Source organism: Coptis chinensis, chromosome 7, assembly GCF_015680905.1.
Source record: "Coptis chinensis isolate HL-2020 chromosome 7, ASM1568090v1, whole genome shotgun sequence".
In the NCBI taxonomy this organism is placed as follows: domain Eukaryota; kingdom Viridiplantae; phylum Streptophyta; class Magnoliopsida; order Ranunculales; family Ranunculaceae; genus Coptis; species Coptis chinensis.
In genome coordinates this window covers 55,006,819-55,027,479 of record NC_141462.1, presented here as the reverse complement: position 1 = coordinate 55,027,479, position 20,661 = coordinate 55,006,819, and the positions used below count along the sequence as shown (strand labels likewise).

Below are 20,661 nucleotides of genomic sequence, written 5' to 3'. Positions count from 1 at the left end.
TGTGAATAGTCACTCACAAATCGTCCCCAACTCTAGGTGGTAGCAACCAAATTAAATAAATAGTGGGACCCAATTTTATTTTAAAATTATTCTTTATTAAAAGTGGTCCACAAGTTAGTTTTTTAATTATTTAATTAAAAATTAATTTGGCCAAAAAAGTGGCGATGGTTTGTATGTCATTCTCAATGTCATATTGGTGTTTTACATCTTAAACTGACATATGTAGCCTTTTCTCAAGCACCAAGTCTAATTTATATATCATTTGGAATGACATATACATATATTACACCATTTGTAATGACATTAATATTAATATATCATTTGGAATGACATATATATATATATATATATATATATATATATATATATATATATATATATATATATATATATATATATATATATATATATATATATTACTCCATTTGTAATAACATAAGAACACATATGTTATTTCGAATGATATGGACCTATTCTACGCAGTTGTAATAACATAAGTACCCATATATCATTTGGAATGACATAGACCTATATTACGTCATTTGTAATAACATAAGAGCATCTCTAGGTGGTGGAAGCAAATCCCCATAGTTTGCCTCCACCAATGTGAATAGTTACTCACAAATCGTCCCCAACTCTAGGTGGTAGCAACCAAATCAAGTAAATAGTGGGACCCAATTTTATTTTAAAATTATTTTTTGTTAAAGTGGGCCCCCAAGTTAGTTTTTTAATTATTTAATTAAAATTTTAATTTGGCCAAAAAAGTGGCAATGGTTTGTATGTCATTCTCAATGTCATATTGGTGCTTTACTTCTTAAAGTAACATATGTAGGTTTTTTTCCAGCACCAAGTCTAATTTATATATCATTTGGAATGACATATATATATATATTACGTCATTTGTAATGACATTAGTACTAATATATCATTTGGAATGACATATATATATATATATATATATATATATATATATATATATATATATATATATATTACTCCATTTGTAATGGCATAAGAACCCATATGTTATTTGGAATGATATAGACCTATACTACGCAGTTGTAATGACATAAGTACTCATATATTATTTGGAATGATATATACCTATATTACGTCATTTGTAATAAAATAAGAGCATCTCTAGGCAGTGGAGGCAAATCCCCATAGTTTGCCTCCACTAATGTGAATAGTCACTCACAAATCGTCCCCAACTCTAGGTGGTAGCAACCAAATGAAGTAAATAGTGGGACCCAATTTTAATTTATTTTAAAATTATTTTTGTTAAAAGTGGGCTCCAAGTTAGTTTTTTAATTATTTAATTAAAAATTAATTTGGCCAAAAAATTGGGCGATGGTTTGTATGTCATTCTCAATGTCATATTGGTGTTTTACTCCTTAAAGTAACATATGTAGGCTTTTCTCCAACACCAAGTCTAATTTATATATCATTTGGTATGACATATATATATATATATATATTACTCCATTTGTAATGACAGAAAAACTCATATCTTATTTGGAATAATATGGACCTATACTATGCAGTTGTAATGACATAAGTACTCATATATCATTTGGAATGACATAGACCTATATATTACGTCATTTATAATAACATAAAAGCATCTCTAGGTGGTGAAGGCAAATCCTCATAGTTTGCCTCCACCAATGTGAATAGTCACTCACAAATCGTCCCCAACTCTAAGTAGTAGCAACCAAATCAAGTAAATAGTGGAACCTAATTTTATTTTAAAATTATTTTTTGTTAAAAGTGGCCCCCAAGTTAGTTTTTTAATTATTTAATTAAAAATTAATTTGGCCAAAAAAGTGGCAATGGTTTGTACGTCATTCTAAATGTCATATTGGTGCTTTACTTCTTAAAGTAACATATGTAAGCTTTTCTCCAGCACCAAGTCTAATTTATATATCATTTAGAATGACATATACATATATTACGCCATTTGTAATGACATTAGTACTAATATATCATTTGAATATATATATATATATATATATATATATATATATATATATATATATATATATTACTCCATTTGTAATGACATAAGAATCCATATATTATTTGTAATGATATGGACCTATACTACGCATTTGTAATGACATAAGTGCCTATATATCATTTGGAATGACATAGACCTATATTACGTTATTTGTAATGAGTTAAGAGCATCTTTAGGTGGTGGAGGCAAATCCCCACAGTTTGCCTCCACCAATGTGAATAGTCACTCACAAACCGTCCCTAACTCTAGGTGGTAGCAACCAAATCAAGTAAATAGTAGGACCCAATTTTATTTTAAAATTATTTTTTGCTAAAAGTAGGCCCCAAATTAGTTTTTTAATTATTTAAAAATTAATTTGGCCAAAAAAGTGGCGATGGTTTGTTGAAACAAAACTCTCGCGACACTCCCAAAATCACCCCTATAAGTTGAAAAGTCAAAAGAATACCCATGCGACATTACCAAAGTCGCGCAACACTCCTAATGTAATGTCGCGCCATATCCGCAAACAAACACTACTAAAAAAAGGGCTTTTTATGACAGCTTTTAGCTATCATGAAATACATATCATAACACTTTCTGATTGAAAAACTAGTCGTCATTACTGGGGGTGTCATAAAAAGTCAACCAAAACCGTCATTAAAGTTATGACGGTTCATAGAAAGGCATCTTAAAAGTCCCTCCCATTATGACATATATTTGTTTTTAAAATGTCATATTAGGTAAATTTTATTATGACACCTCATATGTAACCGTCATAAATTATAATTAGAACCGTCAAGAATACTCATTGACTACTATAAAACCGTCATTTTATGGAAGAAAAATACATCAACAAATAGTTTACACTATGACAGTTCTTCTAAAACCGTCATCTACTTTTATTTTTATTTAAAAAAATATATATATATTATTTATATTTTTATTATATTTTTTTTCCTGCCAAAAATACTGCATAATAACCTGTAATTCAATTCCTAACCTGGAAACTTATTTCACCAATAAAACAACTATAAAATTCTCAAAAATAAAACTATAACATCCACAATAACTTCAACCCTATGTATTTTCAAACCATTCGAAAATATTTATTCCTTACATCAATTTATCCAACATCATTGAAAAATGCTAGATACATTTATTTGATAGTACATTCAACCAAACTAAAAATCATTTTAATCAACTCCATCGTCAACAAATTAAGTATTATCCATCGATCGATCGACGTTGTCAAACCTAAGAAACAAAGTAAAGAAACATTATTAGTAAATTTGCTACCAAAAGCTCAAGTCACTTACCAAAAGTAGGCTATTTTATATATGGCATGAGAGGAACAATGCGATGGGACCTAGTTCTCACAACGGAAGGAAAAATAAATGAAAATACCTACAATGCAAATAGACTGTGGTTAAAGATATACACTACTACAGTTATATATAGTACATGGTTAAAGATAAGCCTTTCCTCACTTCCATTTACACCAAAAAAATATCGAAGTGTCTAATGTCATCTGTCAAGTGTAGAAACAATGAACAACAGTGTATTTTAAGGACCATGAGCAGCCTAACCAAAAGATTTTCCTGCCAAAGGATCATGACCCAACTCCAATTAAAGTCAACCGTTAAGAACACAAAAACATAAATAAACAAATTAGGCTAAATATGTCAAAGGAGAACACGTACATCAGCAGAAAACTTCATTTGAGAATGAACCACTCACAATATTGTTTTCAGGTCTCTTCCAGTAGAATCCATGCATGTAAGAAGAGAGGTAGTAGATTGCAGGCGGCAAAGATATAAATCATCAATGCATGCTTTCCCATCAACTCTAGAACAATAGTTGGCTGCCTATATCCCCACACATCAACCTATAAGAAGAACACAAAACAAGATTTTAGCTCTAGAGTGTTACAGTTTCAATATACGATACAACTGTCAACTAGTTATTGTACGTCTGTAAGTATATCAAACTATGAAACAAAATGCCAAACAGGATTTATGCAATGCATAACTAAGACACATAAGTTTGCAACGTGGAATTCAAATATCTAACCAAAGACATAAATTCCAACAGACCGACCCGGTTTGTAACACATGTGTAACTTGAACTCAGAAGGGCCTTGTTCACATGCATTCTGTCACATTAAGCAGATTGGTTAGTTGAAGACTAGATTTATAGTTGTTCTTGTCAGACCAACAAATTCGAAGTTTTTATTTACTGCATGCAGCACTTCTCCACCAGTCCACAACCTCCATTCGATTTGAAGATTCTTTTTGGAACCAGTATAATAGTTTACGGTGGATAGGCATTAGTTGAAACTAACCTCAGAAAATTCAAATAAAATAGAAATGAAAACAGAATGAGCTTACCAGAAAAGTCTAAAATAAATCCCATGACTACAAGACAGGAGGCGGGGATTATCTAGTGCAATATTTTGTCTTTGTGTTCCTGCATGCAGTGCAGATTTAGATAAGACATCAAACTACAATTCTTTGTCAATGAAGAAATATTTAGTTGCACTAAGATGAATTACCTTGAAATGTACAATAACATGGCCATAATATAATCAAATCATGCAAGTAACAACTGCCATCACTGAGCTGCACAACATGGTAAATCAAATTTACTACACATACAACATAGTGAGAAGGATTCACCACATTTACTTTTATGTAAACCCGTGTTGGCATGAAAATGAAATTAATCCTGAAAATGCAAGAAAACCATAACAAACCTTAAGATTCCTTCAGTTCAAAAAGCGATCGACAACAAGAAGGAGCACCTTGTGGAAGTGGACCATAATCTAGTGACTTGATGCTACATTGCTGAAAAAGGACAAAAAATGGAGGTATAACATTTGACCAAGGAAAAAGAGCACAGAGTAATCAAATTCTACCATTACGCAATCGTAACCTTTGTCCTAGAATATATAGCCTTTTATATAGATGTTGAACTCCTAATAATGTACGATCTATCATTCCAACAAAGATTGCAAGCGGTCCAAGTGTCTCCCCTTACTCCATATTTCACCTTCGGATGGAAATAAAAATATATATACAACTCATTAGCTACTGATTTCGGACATAAGGACACGAAATTCGAAATCAAGTTTAATATTAATACTAAGAGTGTTGAACCTACAAATGAAGGTCCTTGTTGCAATAGAAGTGCCTTCACTTGGAAGTTTTTTTTGGATAAGTAGATAACTATGAATCCGGCCAGTATTTACAAATAAAAGCCGAACCTATAAAGACAACATTCAGCGGCATATGACCTTATTACAACTATTGCCTACAATAACGTTCAAGTATTCAATCAAAAGGACACAAGATAAAAAGCTAGGATATTCATAGCATAATATGTTCGATTCCACCTCCTATCAACATCGGAAATATTGTCTCAGGTTCTTGTGTTGCATTCTCCCACTTTCTCGCACCGGCATAAGGATCAATGGTGACATTTATTACAATTTGTTTTCCGTCGCGAAAATGATTCTCAGTTAAGTGCAGACTTGAGCTCTTCGGAGTTCCAACAAGATAACCTTTGCCTCCAAAAGCTTCCATTACAAGATGATGATATCTTTGGACCGGTACAAAAGAAGTAGGGGCGGGATCATCTTTGTAAGGCCCAATAATTTCTTCGAGGTTCCTCCGGTCACCTCCATACACACCACCATTGTTAAAACAATCACGACCACGCATTAACCGATATCGTACTAATGTCTCGACTTCCATGGCGCTAAATCCAAATCCGAATCGCCTTCAACAAAGAACAACAAAGGCGTCGGTGATGCAACTGCAAAGATCGATGCAATAACCTGACCAACCCCCATGGTCCCCAAGTTCCCGCATCTAACCTTGTCCTTGGCTCTGCTCGAGCGAACAAATCGGCCAACATCCATCGTGTTTGCACCTTCTGAAACCAAAATAGGGGTAGGGCTTCACTTGAAAGTTAGTATTCCCAATCAGGGACAAACAAACCATACAATAGAGCCATGTGCACAACAGTAAGCACAAGGAACAAAATGAACAGTTTTCTACACATTGCTGCAATAATAAGAAAATAGAAGAAGAGGACTGCAAGATTCTGTCATACATAACTCTAGTATCTAAGACAAGAATCTATGAAATTCAAATCCTGATCTTAAAATGTAAAAATAATGTTTCGTTCAATCCGCATAAACATATGCGATCCCATTTTGAACTGAGACCACTCGTTGTTGCCCACTCGATTTCGAGAAGAAAGAGCTCGAGAAGAAAGGGCTTTGATCCATTTTGATTTGGTTCCTTAGTGTGCTGAGATCTAATCCACTGAAGAGTACAAAGATCGAGATTTGGGAAGAAGATAGGAAGAGAACTGATCAAAGGTTTTCAAGAAGAAGACGGCGGATTAAGGCTTTCTCTATTTTTTGTTTGGTTTGGTTTTTTACTGATTAAACCAATGGTTTTCTTCAGCTAGGTATGTTTGACGTTTCAATTCGATTAAACACACCAAACATACCCGTATGTCGCCTTGACCACTCTTGACCCTTGACTATAAAATAGAAGAGTCCGATTCCTCTATATAACTAGATAGATTGATCTCTTGATCTCGTACCACACACATCTCAGATCTCGCACGCATTTTACACATCTCGAGCACACACGGTATCGAGGCACACACACATATCTCGATTCCGATCAATGGTGAGATAACACGGTTCTGAGATGATCTTTGTACCCATTGTAGAGATCTCGAGTCCAAAATAGAAACACTAATTTTTAAGGGTCATTGAATAAAATGTTAACCGACAAATTGTATTGACCGGTTTGGAACTATGGGAGTTATCGCTTGTGCTAGACTCGTCAAATTAATCCTTGATGCCTTTCTTACTCTCATAAAAAATATAGAACTATATTAGCGATGGTTTTTAGTAGTGACAATTAATTAAACACCGGTTTTGCTAGAAGGAAAAAGTTAAACAATTTTTGACTTAACGTTTGTGAGAAAGAACACATAAATTTGACACCAAACTTGATACATTGGTAAAAAAATGGCATAGATATTTATGATGGCTAGCCTATAACAATCAACATTAACATCAAAGCGTCATAAAGTGAACGATGAAGTATACATCTGTGCTAGTCACAAACTTGACACATTGATAAAAATCGTCAAAGATATTTATGACTGCTAGCCTATAACCGTCAACATTTGACATCAAGCGTCATAAAAGTAATGGTGAGATAGAAATAATGACGGCTTATACAGAAGCCGTCAAGGTAGAAAAAAAAATAATCGTCATAAAAAGCCCTTTTTTTAGTAGTGAAAATGTCAAATTTGCGAATACGGATGCAAATATAAGGGTTTGATGCTAGATTTGCCTTCATCTAGATATGGAATTTTGGTAAATTCCGAATTGGTGGAGGTAAACCCATGTATTTGCCTCCACCTAAAGATGTTAAGTACCCATATATCATTTGGAATGACATATACATATATTACGTCATTTGTAATGACATTAGTACCAATATATCATTTGGAATAACATATATATATTATTCTATTTGTAATGACATAAGAACCCATATGTTATTTAGAATGATATGGACCTATACTACGCAGTTGTAATGACATAAGTACCCATATATCATTGGGTATGACATAGACCTATATTACGTAATTTGTAATAACATAAAAGCATCTCTAGGTGGTGGAGGCAAATCCCCATAGTTTGCCTCCACCAATATGAATAGTCACTCACAAACCGTCCCCAACTCTAAGTGGTAGCAACCAAATCAAATAAAGAGTGAGACCCAATTTTATTTTAAAATTATTTTTTGTTAAAAGTGGGCCCCAAGTTAGTTTTTTAATTATTTAAAAAAAATTGGCCAAAAAAGTGGCAATGGTTTGTTGAAAGAAAACCCTCGCGACAGTCCCAAAGTCGCCCCTATAAGTTGAAAAGTCAAAAGAATGCCCACACGACATTGCCAAAGTCATGTCGTATCCGCAATCGAAATGTCAAATTTGCGAATACAAATGCGAATGCGAATAGAGTGGTTTGAGGCTAGATTTGCCTCCACCTAGATATGGAATTTTGGTAAATTCCGAATTAGTAGAGGCAAACCCATGTATTTGCCTCCACCTAAAGATGCTAAGTACCTATATATCATTTGGAATGGCGCATACTTATATTATGCGATTTGTAATCACATAAGTACAACCTTTGTTAATGTCATACCAAGTTTGGTCTCATGACACTAAATTGAAAAAACAAGACACTAACATCATTTTGGTGTTACTTTTTCGGATGTTGATCCTCAACACCCTAGCTTTTCCTTCCTATTTTAATGCCACATCAAGTTTCCTTTAGCAAAAAAAAACGTATAATGCAACAAAAATGGGTATATTCTAATGTTAACAGCCCTTGTTGCTATATGACGCATAATAAATAAATTGTTTTACCAAGAAAAAATCAATCTAAGTACAATTGATAATACTGGGATTATAAATATCACCTTACATATTTACATCGGTTTTAGCTGTAATGTTGCTCATGTAGCAATAGCAAAACTTATGACTATATTCATCATACTTTAAGTTACGCTAGTTATTTTCTCATAAACTTAAGTATGTCATATGAAATGACATTAGAATTTGGGCATGTATAATTAAAAACTAGTGGTGGAACTTTGGTCGGATTAGCCCAAGCCCGATGGACTAAAACCCGACTTTTGTTGGTCTTGGGCTAACATGTCATGGTCCGAGCTTGGTTTTGTAAAATCAAAACCCAACTCGATTTTGGGTTGGGCTCGGGTTAGAATATCAAAAAACCAAAAAACCCGAGCCCGTGTACATATGTACGTATATCTTTCAATCATTCTATTTTTGTAAAAAATAAGATTGAGAATCTCTATTTTAGAGAGAATAATATAATCAACAAGGTTAGTTTCTCTTTCAAACAATCAAATCTCTTTGATTTCATTAGAAGATTTTAATGTTAGTGTTTTTTATCTTATAATTCCAAAAAAAAAAACCAGAGAAATTTGACCAACCTGATCTAACCCGACCCAATCCAAATTAGTCGGGCTAGGGCTTGGGTTGAAAATTTAAAGACCGACTAGGGCTTGGTCCCGGGCTCGAGTTGAAGCATTTGAAACTCGGTTTGGGCTCAGGTTATGCCTCAACCCAACCCAATCCGCCCGAGTTCCACCCCTATTAAAAACTACACCAATATATGATACATATTCTGTCATAACCACCATATAACACATTTAATAACATATTAAGAAAAATCGTCTTCACTCCAGACGTGAGCTTAAGGGGCATTAGCTTCCTGGTTCTTGCCCCATCTAGGTTTAATTACACATTGAAAGATGTAATTGTAGCATGTTGAGTCTACTTCTATCATCAATCTGGTGCAACTGTAAAAGGATGAAAAAGAACAACGCATCTCTAATTTTTAAAATCGTCAACTAAAAATCAATTTCACAATCTATAAAGTGTTATATTTACAAGGAAGAAGAACGCAAAAGACCAGCAGATCTTGAGCTTCTAGTAATGAAGATGTAGGCTAGGAAATATAACCTACCAACAACTCGACTAGCCTCGAGAGTTAACATACGTTCATCAACAAAAGCATGATGCCTTGATATCTGCAACTAATAAATAATCCCCATGCCAGATCAATATATATAATAATTTAACAAGTATTATGTCGTAAACATAAGTATGTCTTATGTAATGACATAAGAAGTTTCTTGTATGATTCAAGATTATCAAAAACTATGAATAGTCACATACATACCATTGTTGTATGACGCATTTAACAATATAATAAACTGCTTCCGTTACAATTATAATTGAAATAAGCAACCCAAGAAAATACTACCATAATATCATAGGAAGCTTTAGCTCAATATTTTTTTGGGTTAAATTTAGGCACCCTCCCCCCTCCCCACTATAAGGAAAAAGATTAGCCCTCATATTTCAACACTCAAATTTTCGTTTATCTTTTTGTATTTCAATCATTGTGATTAGCAATGCCTCATGTAGTCTTCCAAAAACATAAGTTGAAAAAAGAGTGAAGTTAGTTGTAGAAAAACAAAGAACTAGAGGGAAAGAAAATCACAATGAATTACAAGCCATCTTAGACAGGAATTTGTCAGACCCCAAATTTTGTAATGCCTGAATACCAAAGACACATGGCATCTACAGTCATTACGAAACTCATAACGTGATACGGGACAGCCAAGCAAAACCTAAACTATACAAAAACAGAAAAATCCTACAAAATTTTCAACAAAATCTCCTCTGTATTTTCGACATTTCACAAACTTAAATCTTGTCAATAACCTGGAAATCATAACAATATATATTTCATTGCTCAACCTAGCTACTTAACAGTCTCAACGAATGCCAGAACAGTTAAGTAACTCTTACGCCTTAAGACAATTTAGTTCATTCCCTCGGAAGGCATTATTTTCTCTAGCGAGTCTAAAATCTACTAAAAACATTATATAATTTACATCAGGACAATTAGTTCCTCTATACAGTGTCAAGCGTCTTTTTTTTTTCAAAATTAATTAGCAAATAAAATAGATTTACCTTGTTCAAAAATCTTTATATGGTACACCCCTACAAGAAGGTTAGTATATTTACCATTCTGCAAAACATATTTTAAACGAGTGAAACTAGTTAACATTTATAATAATTCACACTTAACTACATATCTAAATTCATTATAATATTACACATAAATATCCCTAGTCATGACCACGATAGTCACCTCTACACACTGCTGTGATTGACACATATATCCATCTATGTCTTCTCGCATAACTAGCTCCCACTCTCAGTAACAGGCAACCATCTGAGCCGGGATATCGACTCAAGCTCACAGAACGCTAAGAGAGCTGGATCTATGCATTCGCGAGCTAAATCATATCATAAATATCACAACAGCCACTCTTGAGCTAACAACCACACTTGAGCTAATATATATAATCACACCTCGGGGAATACAACCAAGGAATTTCCTAATCCCTACACACCTTGGTGATCAAGCAAGCTAGGAATTTTACCACTCACTACACCCCAGAAGATTCACTCGAGGAATTTTCATACAATAAAATCAGTCATTACATGACTTTCATATCAAACGAGTCTTAGCGGACTAGGGATTTACACAAAAGCATACAATTATTCTCAAGGAACCAATGAATCATATCAAAATAAAACTAAAGTGAAACCAATATCACTACAAGCCCAACAGGGTATATCGTTTAATACCCAATAATCAATATCAAATAATATAAGCTTCATTATGGTATACCATTCAATACCCATTGTTCAATATCCATATAAGCTTTATCTATTTCAATTTCGTATCTTGGAACCCCTAGGTTCCCGTGGTAACACCACCACTAATAAATATTAAATTTCCATAAAATCCAAGCATGATCGCCATCACATATAAATATAATACCACATGACCACCGTTTAGTTTAAACAGTTCAAAAGCATACAATAATACTATTTAACCCTACATCAAGAGCAGTAGTTCCTCTTACTTTTCAAGACTCACGGGATAGTTTCTCGTTTAAGTATAAACATATAGTTTCTTGACTCGTACGTAAAACACAAATTTATTTACGGATACTACATCCATTGCACACATATATTGGTCGCAAAAACTAAATATATAATATGTACTATAGAGGCTACAACTTTACATAAAGCTTCCTACGTATTCAATCTTTTAAGATTATAATCAAAGCTTACGTAGCTCTTAACCAAAAGCATAATTGCCCTATAGAACCATGCTCAAAATAATCATTATTCTCACTTTAGATAATGTTCATATTCAAACATCATATATAATCCCCAGGGCATCCAACACTAGCACAATGAAAACATTTCCAACAAGTTCAACTACCATTCGTTATGATATAATTGTCCCATTTCAGTAAGGGAGATTTTCTAGAACTCACCTTGGAACTCTACAGCACAAAACAGTCTCCACGACATCCAAGTATAAAATTCCTCCAACAATAAAGCGAATCTGAAAACAATAATGTATAAATCTCATTATGCTTACAAATAAGGAAACCAACTACTTAAATCATTTAAAAATAGGTACAACAAGTTCCAAATATCCCCACAAATATATATATAAAGTTTCAGCCCTAGTGATGCACAATAGGTCATAATTGCTCAAAAACTGATTTTATTATCCTTTCGGGCCTCCAAAAACTATCTAAAGATTCATGTCAGTTCCAAACAAAACCACCATCTAAAAGTATGCTGCAAACGTTATATAAAATACCCAAGAAAAGCTTAAGAAACTCTTTGTTCATTACTAGACATATTTCCCAAAACAAGTTCATGCACATAAAAGGATAACACGATAGGTTTTCTAGCAAACTTGTCAATGTTATAGCTTTTTCTACATTTATCCAAATGAGACATAACTTGATTATTTAGAAACTAGGATATATAAACTTGCTTTTTCCTATAGAACTCGAAGTCACAACCTAAAAATCCTGATTTTCAGCAAACTAGATTTCTGACGAGCTATCTTCGGGATAGGACAACTCTTTCCATAGATATCCAAAAGCAATGAGGTTTTTTGCGCTATAAAGATAACACATAGACCTTTATGTTTTACAAAAATTCTCAATCTTGTTCTAAATATGCTAAAACTAGGCTAGAAAACAGTGCACAAAAACTGATTCCTGACGCACTGTTTTCTACCAACCAAACTTTTAGACATCGTATCTATCTCCACAGGACTCTGAATGTGTCGAGGTCAAAAGGGTTGGAAAGCAGACACAAGGGTCTTAATTTTTCATGTTTTAGTATGGGTTTGAATCTTAGCCAAACTATGCGAAAACGTGGCTCCAAAACTGACACAGATCTTGATTTTCAGACAACAGATTTCTTATAGTGTATCTTATTGACTGCCTAATCTTTCACATACACGTTCAAATCGTGTAGGACTTGCTGCATTGAACTGAAGTCTCATTGAACCTATCTATTTATGTTTAGGCATAGGCCATATCAAAGGTATTTGAAATATCGATCAACTTCAATTCCTCAAGACATGAACAAATTAGTATCAGGCATTTACCAAGATGAAACCTCTTATATTAAAATCCATACATGAGACCCCAAACAAGGAAATCCAAATTTATAATACGAAATTGTTTTGAAGTCTTCTCACCTTAATCCACTATATATTTACAAAAAGAAAAAAGACAAGAAATCAGAAAATAATAATGTCCAAGTTAATCAAAAGCTCCAATTAAATGACCACTATGTCAAAACAACTGATTTAGGACGGCTTAGATCTATCGAGATTAGTCAATCTCGACAGCTACTGACTGTCTCATAAGCCGTTGTTAAAAATGTCGTGGTATTTATTCTTGACGGTTAGTGGCTGTCTATTATTTGAAATACAAAGACAGCTAGTAGCCGTCGAGAAATTAGTTTTGTGGATGGCTAATGGCCGTGGTTTAGGGTTTAAAACAACAGCTTCGCATTGTCTAGAGTTGTGTCCTGCTCTATCAAAACACGAAACTGAATAGTTTCAATCCCTTATTGCAGACGGCTAATGACAGTAGAGTATTTGAAAATCTAATTTATCGGATGCGCCTGGTGCTTCAATATGATTGGCTACCCAAATAGTTTAAATTCAAACTATACTATAATTAAGAAACCATAATCAAACTTAAGTACCAAAACATCTTTATATTTATCATTCTATCCAAAATGTTTACATTGCAATTCCATATACTATAAAACTTGAAGTCTGACAAAATACCAAAATATTTGAACTCGATCTTGTTGCTCAAGTATTCAATAACTAGCTAGAAACACTATCCAAAGACCAAAAAACAACTATGTACTTGGATTTACAAGGCACGCCAAAAGAAAATAAGTTTTTGTCGATTTAAAAGCTTCATCGATCAATGAAAAACCACGTAATTTTTTGGCCAAGTAATCATGTCACCAAGCACGATATCTCCAAGCTTTCCATCTCCTTCATACAACGGTGCAAAATCATCAAGTATCTCATCGATTCGGACAATATACAAACTTGGAGGTGTCGTTAAATAGGTGCAGACTTCTCCAAGTGCAACCACAGTCTTTATTATGAAACTCTTCAAGTGACAAGTTGTAGATTGAGGTTGGATATTGCGGGAATCATCACGAACTGGTGATTGTTATATTTCCTAAAAAAAAACAATGAAATTAATGTAGCGTTAGAGACTTTAAATAGCTTACTGAACACAAGAACCAAAAGCACCCAAGTTTGTTTTTCCTAAAATTCTTAGAACAAATAAAATCGAACACATGTAGCAATAGGACCCGAACAAAAAAAAATCAACATAGCAAATAGGACCTTAACAGAAAACCTAAAATAACACTAAATATGAATACTTGAATGTAGCTATGATAGTTACCATGAATTGTTTGAATGTTCCCCTTTTGATATACGTACGGATTCGTTCTATATAAATTGTCCTCACTTGTTTATGTTATAATGTAAACCTCTGATTAAGGCTTACCTCATAACAGGGCAAAGTTGTGATGTGTTGCTAGATTACCTCAACTGTCAATCCCCCGTTGTTTAGAACTTCGATAGTTTTCATTAACATATTATGCTATATACAGAGAAAACTTGAAGGTGACAACAGAAACCAGGCAACCTAAAAATCAAGTGAGAAATCAACATATGCACTTCGCAGGATAGTTGACCAATAGCATTATAAGCACAAGCATGCATAGATTTGTCTCACTTTTTATAGTTCAATCATTGATGAAATGATCTTCAGTATGCATTTCCGAAAGTTTGTCACTTAACGTTCACTATAATACATGGTAATAAATGTTATCAGGAATATAACAGTTAGGATTGAGATGTTGGCAGTTCATAACTATGGAAATTTAAAAAAAATTGTCAATGTCTCTACTTTCCTAGTGGAATTCTCTCGCCGACATTACAAATTACATACTTGGTAGTTTGGTAGGACACTAGGACGTCTCAATTGAGTAATTAGAGTTACGAAGCATGCGAGAAAACTCAACAAATATAGCAGTATCGGTGAAGTGATTAAGTGGCTAAACATTAGGAACCTGTAACGAACACATCTGACAATTTAGATGCAAAAGAACTATAGTATAGCTAGTTCAACAAAGAAATATTGTTAAAAGTAAAAAGGAATAGAAACTAATACAATCATAGAAGTCATTTAAGATTTTGACCAATCCATCCATTAAATCCATAAATGCGATTTCCAATGAGTAAAGGCTAGTATAAGTCTCAACAAAGATAGTATCATCATAATTGTAGTATAGCTTGATATTTGTGTGCACTTCTCTAGGCTTCTAGCTAACTCATAATTTTGAGACACAAGAAGACGAACATTAAGTTCCTGTCGTACAGAAAAGGGTGAATTCCTATTATGATTTAAGTTCAATCATGTTGTTAAACAATTCAGACATCTTTATCCTGACATGAAAACAAGCAGAGAAGACAGCAAGCATAAATAAAGGTTGAACTGCATGGAGAAAGAAGAATTTACTTACATCTTTTCTATATATGGCTCCTGGAAATACAACAAAGTTGGACGGTTCTCAAAACCCGAGAAATCGTGGACAAAGGTTCTAATTACATGCTTGTAAAGAGCAATCACATCCTTCTCAACATTAGCAACAGTTGGAGGATACCTTCCAAAGTCTAAAAGTATGAACATGGCTGGCCATAATTTTACTCTTGCATCTAACATGCTATTTGGATGATGCGCCATGACTACATGGTCTCGCCCTCCTGATCTTTTACACTCCTCCTGAGAAGTCAAAACCTTACAAGCTTCTCTTGTAACATTTTATTTTGACTCGTCTTTTCGGGTGGCTTCACCTTTGAATGACGATTGTAGCTCAAGGAGGAAAAGTAGGGAACAAATATGACATCAGCCTCACTTGAGTTGATCGAGGACTCTTACGGCACTAGAACCACTATTCTGGTCATGAAAACTCGAAGAGAGAAGATCCAATGTGAGCCAAATTTGTTAATCTTCTTTGAGCAAGTATTTTTCCTTACAAGCATGTGACTGTCTTTTATAATTCGTAGGCAGGTTCAGACAAGAAAGTGCTCATTTTGTGTTAGCACCTGCATATTATACATACTTTCAAGGTTCTTGTTGTAGAGTATAGTCCACAAAATTCTCAGAGCAGACAATGTGTCGGAGGGTGTTGGTTATTGTTTATTGTTCCCCCAACTGATGAAATTGGCTTGGCATGTCAAATATAAAGAAGATGACTTTGCTGTGTTTATGCGAAGTAAATACTTTACTAGAGGCAATGAACCCATCGAATACTACACAAAGTCATCGCTATGGCCAGGCATCGGATGGGCTCTACACGAAGTTACTTCAAGATCCCAGTGGCTCATAGGTGATGGGAACAAAGTGGACCTCTGGAGAGATGTCTGGGTTGGTGAGCAATCGATCCAACAGGCTTTACAGCTTTCTACAACCCAGCTGAAGAATTGCAGGTCAAAACTCAGTTCGATAATTCATAATGGTGTATGGAATATACCTCCTCCACTTTTGGTGTTGTTGCAACATATGGGAGTGGACACAGAGAACCTTCCGGTCATAAGGCAAGATGAAAGGGATTGTAGTGTCTGGAAGGAGGACCTTAAGGGAAACTTTTTAGTCTCTTCAGCATTTCAAGCCATCCGAAGAAAAAACACGACAGTGGATTGGCAGCAACAAGTGTGGAATGAGTATGTGCATCCTCGAACTGCAGGGACAGCTTGGAAACTTTGCCAAAAGTGTGCGGCAACAAACGCTGCCATGCAACGCAGAGGCCTTCAGATGGCGTCCAAATGCTACTTGGGTTGTCAGGCGGAAGAAAATCTCCAGCACATCATATGGGACTGCAGATTCGCAAAGGACCTATGGGAGTGGGTGGCATGGCAGTTTGGTTTCCGAGGCTTTACAAATCTAAAAGAGGCAATATCGAGATGTAATCACAGAAGTACAATCATTGTACATTTGTGGACTGCAGTCGTAATGGAAGGTATGGTTCTCCTTTGGAAGCACAGGAACCTGATAGTCTTTGACAACAAACGACCTCACTTATTGCAGTGCAAGATAAAGCTCCAAACCCTTATACACAATGCCTACTCCCTCTCTAAAGGAAGTATGCATGGTGCGGCAGATATGAGGATTCTGGAAAAATGGGGTTTACAGGCAAGACATCCGAGAGCCCAAAAAATCAGAAACTGTAAGTGGTACCCACCTGATCTCGACATCATTAAGATCAACACAGATGGTGCGTCCAAAGGTAATCCCGGTGAAGCAAGTTATGGTGCAATCTTTAGGAATTCGAATTGTGAAATCTTACAAGTTCTGTGTAGAAATATTGGTTTTAACACTTGCTACATAGCTGAAATCCGGGGTATTCTTGAGGGTATTGAGGAGGCAGTAAGCAAGGGGTGGAATAAAGTTTGGGTGGAATCAGATTCTACAGCCGCAGTCATGGCCTTCGGAGAGGACCAACTCCCATGGTTCTTAAAACAAAGGTGGAAGAGAGTTCAAAGAAGGCTGTCTTATTGCCAGATTACAAGCATTTGGCGGGAAGCAAACTTTGCAGCTGATTTAGCCGCAAATCATGCGCTTTCACTCAGTTGCACGGATCATCACGTTTTGTATGAGAGGAAGACCGAATGGCTTACTAGATGGGAATCTCCCTCGGCGACCTACTATAGGTTTGTTTAAAGGTGGTTCGGGACTGTACAAACCCAAACCAACTACTACATGTAACTTGTACCCCTTTTTTCCCATTCTAATACAATTTTGCTAACTTAGAAAAAAAAAAAAAAAAAAAAAACCTCTGGATGTAATAGGTGGGAAAATCTGTTTGAGGGTATAGATGGCTGAAAACAAACAACAGACTATTTCAAAGTAGATGATAGAGAAGTTGATCCTCAAGAAAACCCAAGGGTAATATGTAAATCGAGTAAGGTGTCTTTGAAAGTGTTTATGTATGATATGCCTCCCGAGTTCCATTTTGCGCTCCTAGACTAGAAAGCTCAAGGAGACAGTGTGTGGCCTGATATAAAAAAAAAGATCCCTAATTGCCCCGAGGTCTAAATTTGTAGCACAGTATTGAATATTGGCTCACATTGGATCTTCTCTCTTCTAGTTTTTGTGACTAGAATAGTGGTTCTAGTGCCGTAAGAGTCCTCAACTCAAGTGAGCTTGATGTCATATTTGTTCCCTACTTTTCCTCCTTGAGCTACAATCGTCATTCAAAGGGTAAATGGCCTAGAAATGAATAACCAATAAAGCCATGTTTTCTTAATCCATTCTTTCGTTCTATCATATACCTACCCCCACCTAATCTCTATATAGATAGATAGATAAATGAATAACTAATAAAGAGCACCAAAAAGGTTAAAACAAAGAATGTCAGGCAAATCCAAAGACCATGCTGCTCCCGCCAAAGCAAGAATAGCTGATCCAACCCCGTATTCTTTCTTGAGTGAGTCCGGAATAGTAGGTCGGATACGGAATAGATTATATTTGGAATGAAGGGACAGAATATAAAAACGACTACTTGAGATCATTCTCAAGAGGAATGTTATTTTCAAAATTAGTCTCTGCCAAGGCGCGCACAGACCAAGAACTTGGCAAAAGGAGGAAAAGAAGAAGGGAACGAAAGCACCAGAAGCACATCTAGTTAGGAAAACCTCCAACACTAGCCTATTTTAGAGAAAGAAGCATATGTTGCTATCTAGCAAGCGTCTAGACTCGCCCTTGTGGGGCTATGACATGCTGCTCTTTCTCCTCAATGATAAATTGTTTTCATCTTATACGAAATTACTTGACCTTGCTTAATCTAGTGAGGTACCCTTCAAAAAGGGTACAGAACGAGGAGCATTGACACATCAATTCTAGCGAATGAGGGAATTGACTCCAAGTATTCCTTCCATAGCCCCAAAAAGGCGAAGGAAGGAATACATTGAGAGGCTGTGACCGAGTGAACCAATGTGTTTTAACTTGCGGAAATATACATGAGTTCTTGACCTTCGGCTTTCCTAATTCTGTTGTACTTGACTTAGGTTATTCACTCTTAGGCATAAAACAGTAGGAGTAATGATATACTTAGAGAGTCAATATCGATGTGTTAAGCAAATGCATATTTCAAATCAGAGTATCTTAGCTTGCTTTTTTCTGAGTTCAATGTCAGCTTTCGAATTTGGGCTTTCCGATAGACTCAATGCCCAACACTCAAAATAGGAACATGGCTAGCAACTGGTTGCCCAAGGGAAATCCACTTCTAAGCCAATCGAAAGGGTGTGGAAGCATTTCTATTCCTAAGAGTGATCTCTTAGAGTAACAGTAGCTCTTTTGAGATACCCTTTCTATGGCCATTTCTCTTTAGTCAAAATCACTTTAGTCAAATAAGATGTATGTTGCTTCTTTTGTGAGCAAAGAGTTGGGGACAGTACGCTCTCGAGCAAAGAATGAACGGCTAAAGCAAAGAAAGGGAACACGGTACAAACAAAGTAAAGTCTAGTGCATGCAGACAAGCAGTTCTTCATGTCAGAGCAGAAAGAAATCTCTATGCATTAAGAGATGGTATTGATTGAGTTCAAACAGCCAAGTTTCTCTGCGTTAAAGCTCAGTTTATTTTCTTAAGTTAGTCCTAAATCATAATAAACTATGTTCAAGTTTAGGCCATACAGACCTATGTTGTAAATATTCTTTCAACTAAATAGACCCTATCAAAACAAGAGAATTAGAATCGTTGTGTACTGTAGTTGGACAAATGATAAGAGTCTAACTAGAGTTGAGTCCCATACTCCCACTAGCATCCAAGGGAAAGATCCAAAAAAGACACCAAAAGATGAAAAAAAAAAGTATGCTGACAAACAATGATGTTATATGGGCTTCGATGTTATATTCATGTGATTTAGTCAGGAGAATCTATTGCGTTATTCATATTAGAAGATCGAAGAAGACCTGCTCGACTTGCTTGCAACAACAGAACAACTCCCACTAACGAAAGCCAGACCCAAATATAACAAACTTCATTTGGTCAATGGACACAGGTTGTATAATGGAAGTCAGATGGCGTCCTCCTGATATTGGGTTTGTTAAGGCCAAAACAGATAAAGTGCCTAAGTAAAAATATCATGGCTCTTGGCATCCAAGAAGCTTGGCATTGACACCAGGCACAATCCTGTTCTCTGCCTTCCATCTAACATAATTAATGCGAGAGAACTTGGTGAAACTCCATCCACTTCCTCCTAACTTAATAAGGGACATATGCTATGTTCATATTCTTAGTCTAGACATAATTAAATTAACAAATTATTACCTGAGATGCATTTCCAAGCCCTGAAGATTGTCGCTTAAGGTCTGCAACTTCATCCTCAAGTATCTTGCGAGCCTTGTATGCTTTATCAAGTCTTGCCATGACCGCCTCATAACCTGACTCACTGCTTTCACGTGCTCTCTTCTCTCTTTGAGCAATCTCCTTATAAGGAGCTGAAGCATGGTAAACAGTCTTTGTGACACCACCACCTAGACCGCAAACACGTCCCCTTCCATCACGACCAATAACCTATTGAGCAAATAAAAGTT

The 20,661-nt window shown here is 35.3% G+C and overlaps 1 pseudogene; it reads right to left on the bottom strand.

The window, feature by feature from the left end:
• Nucleotides 1-5,396: 5,396 nt before the first annotated feature.
• Nucleotides 5,397-15,810, bottom strand: LOC147488017 (2-hydroxyacyl-CoA lyase pseudogene; annotated as a pseudogene).
• Nucleotides 15,811-20,661: the final 4,851 nt, after the last annotated feature.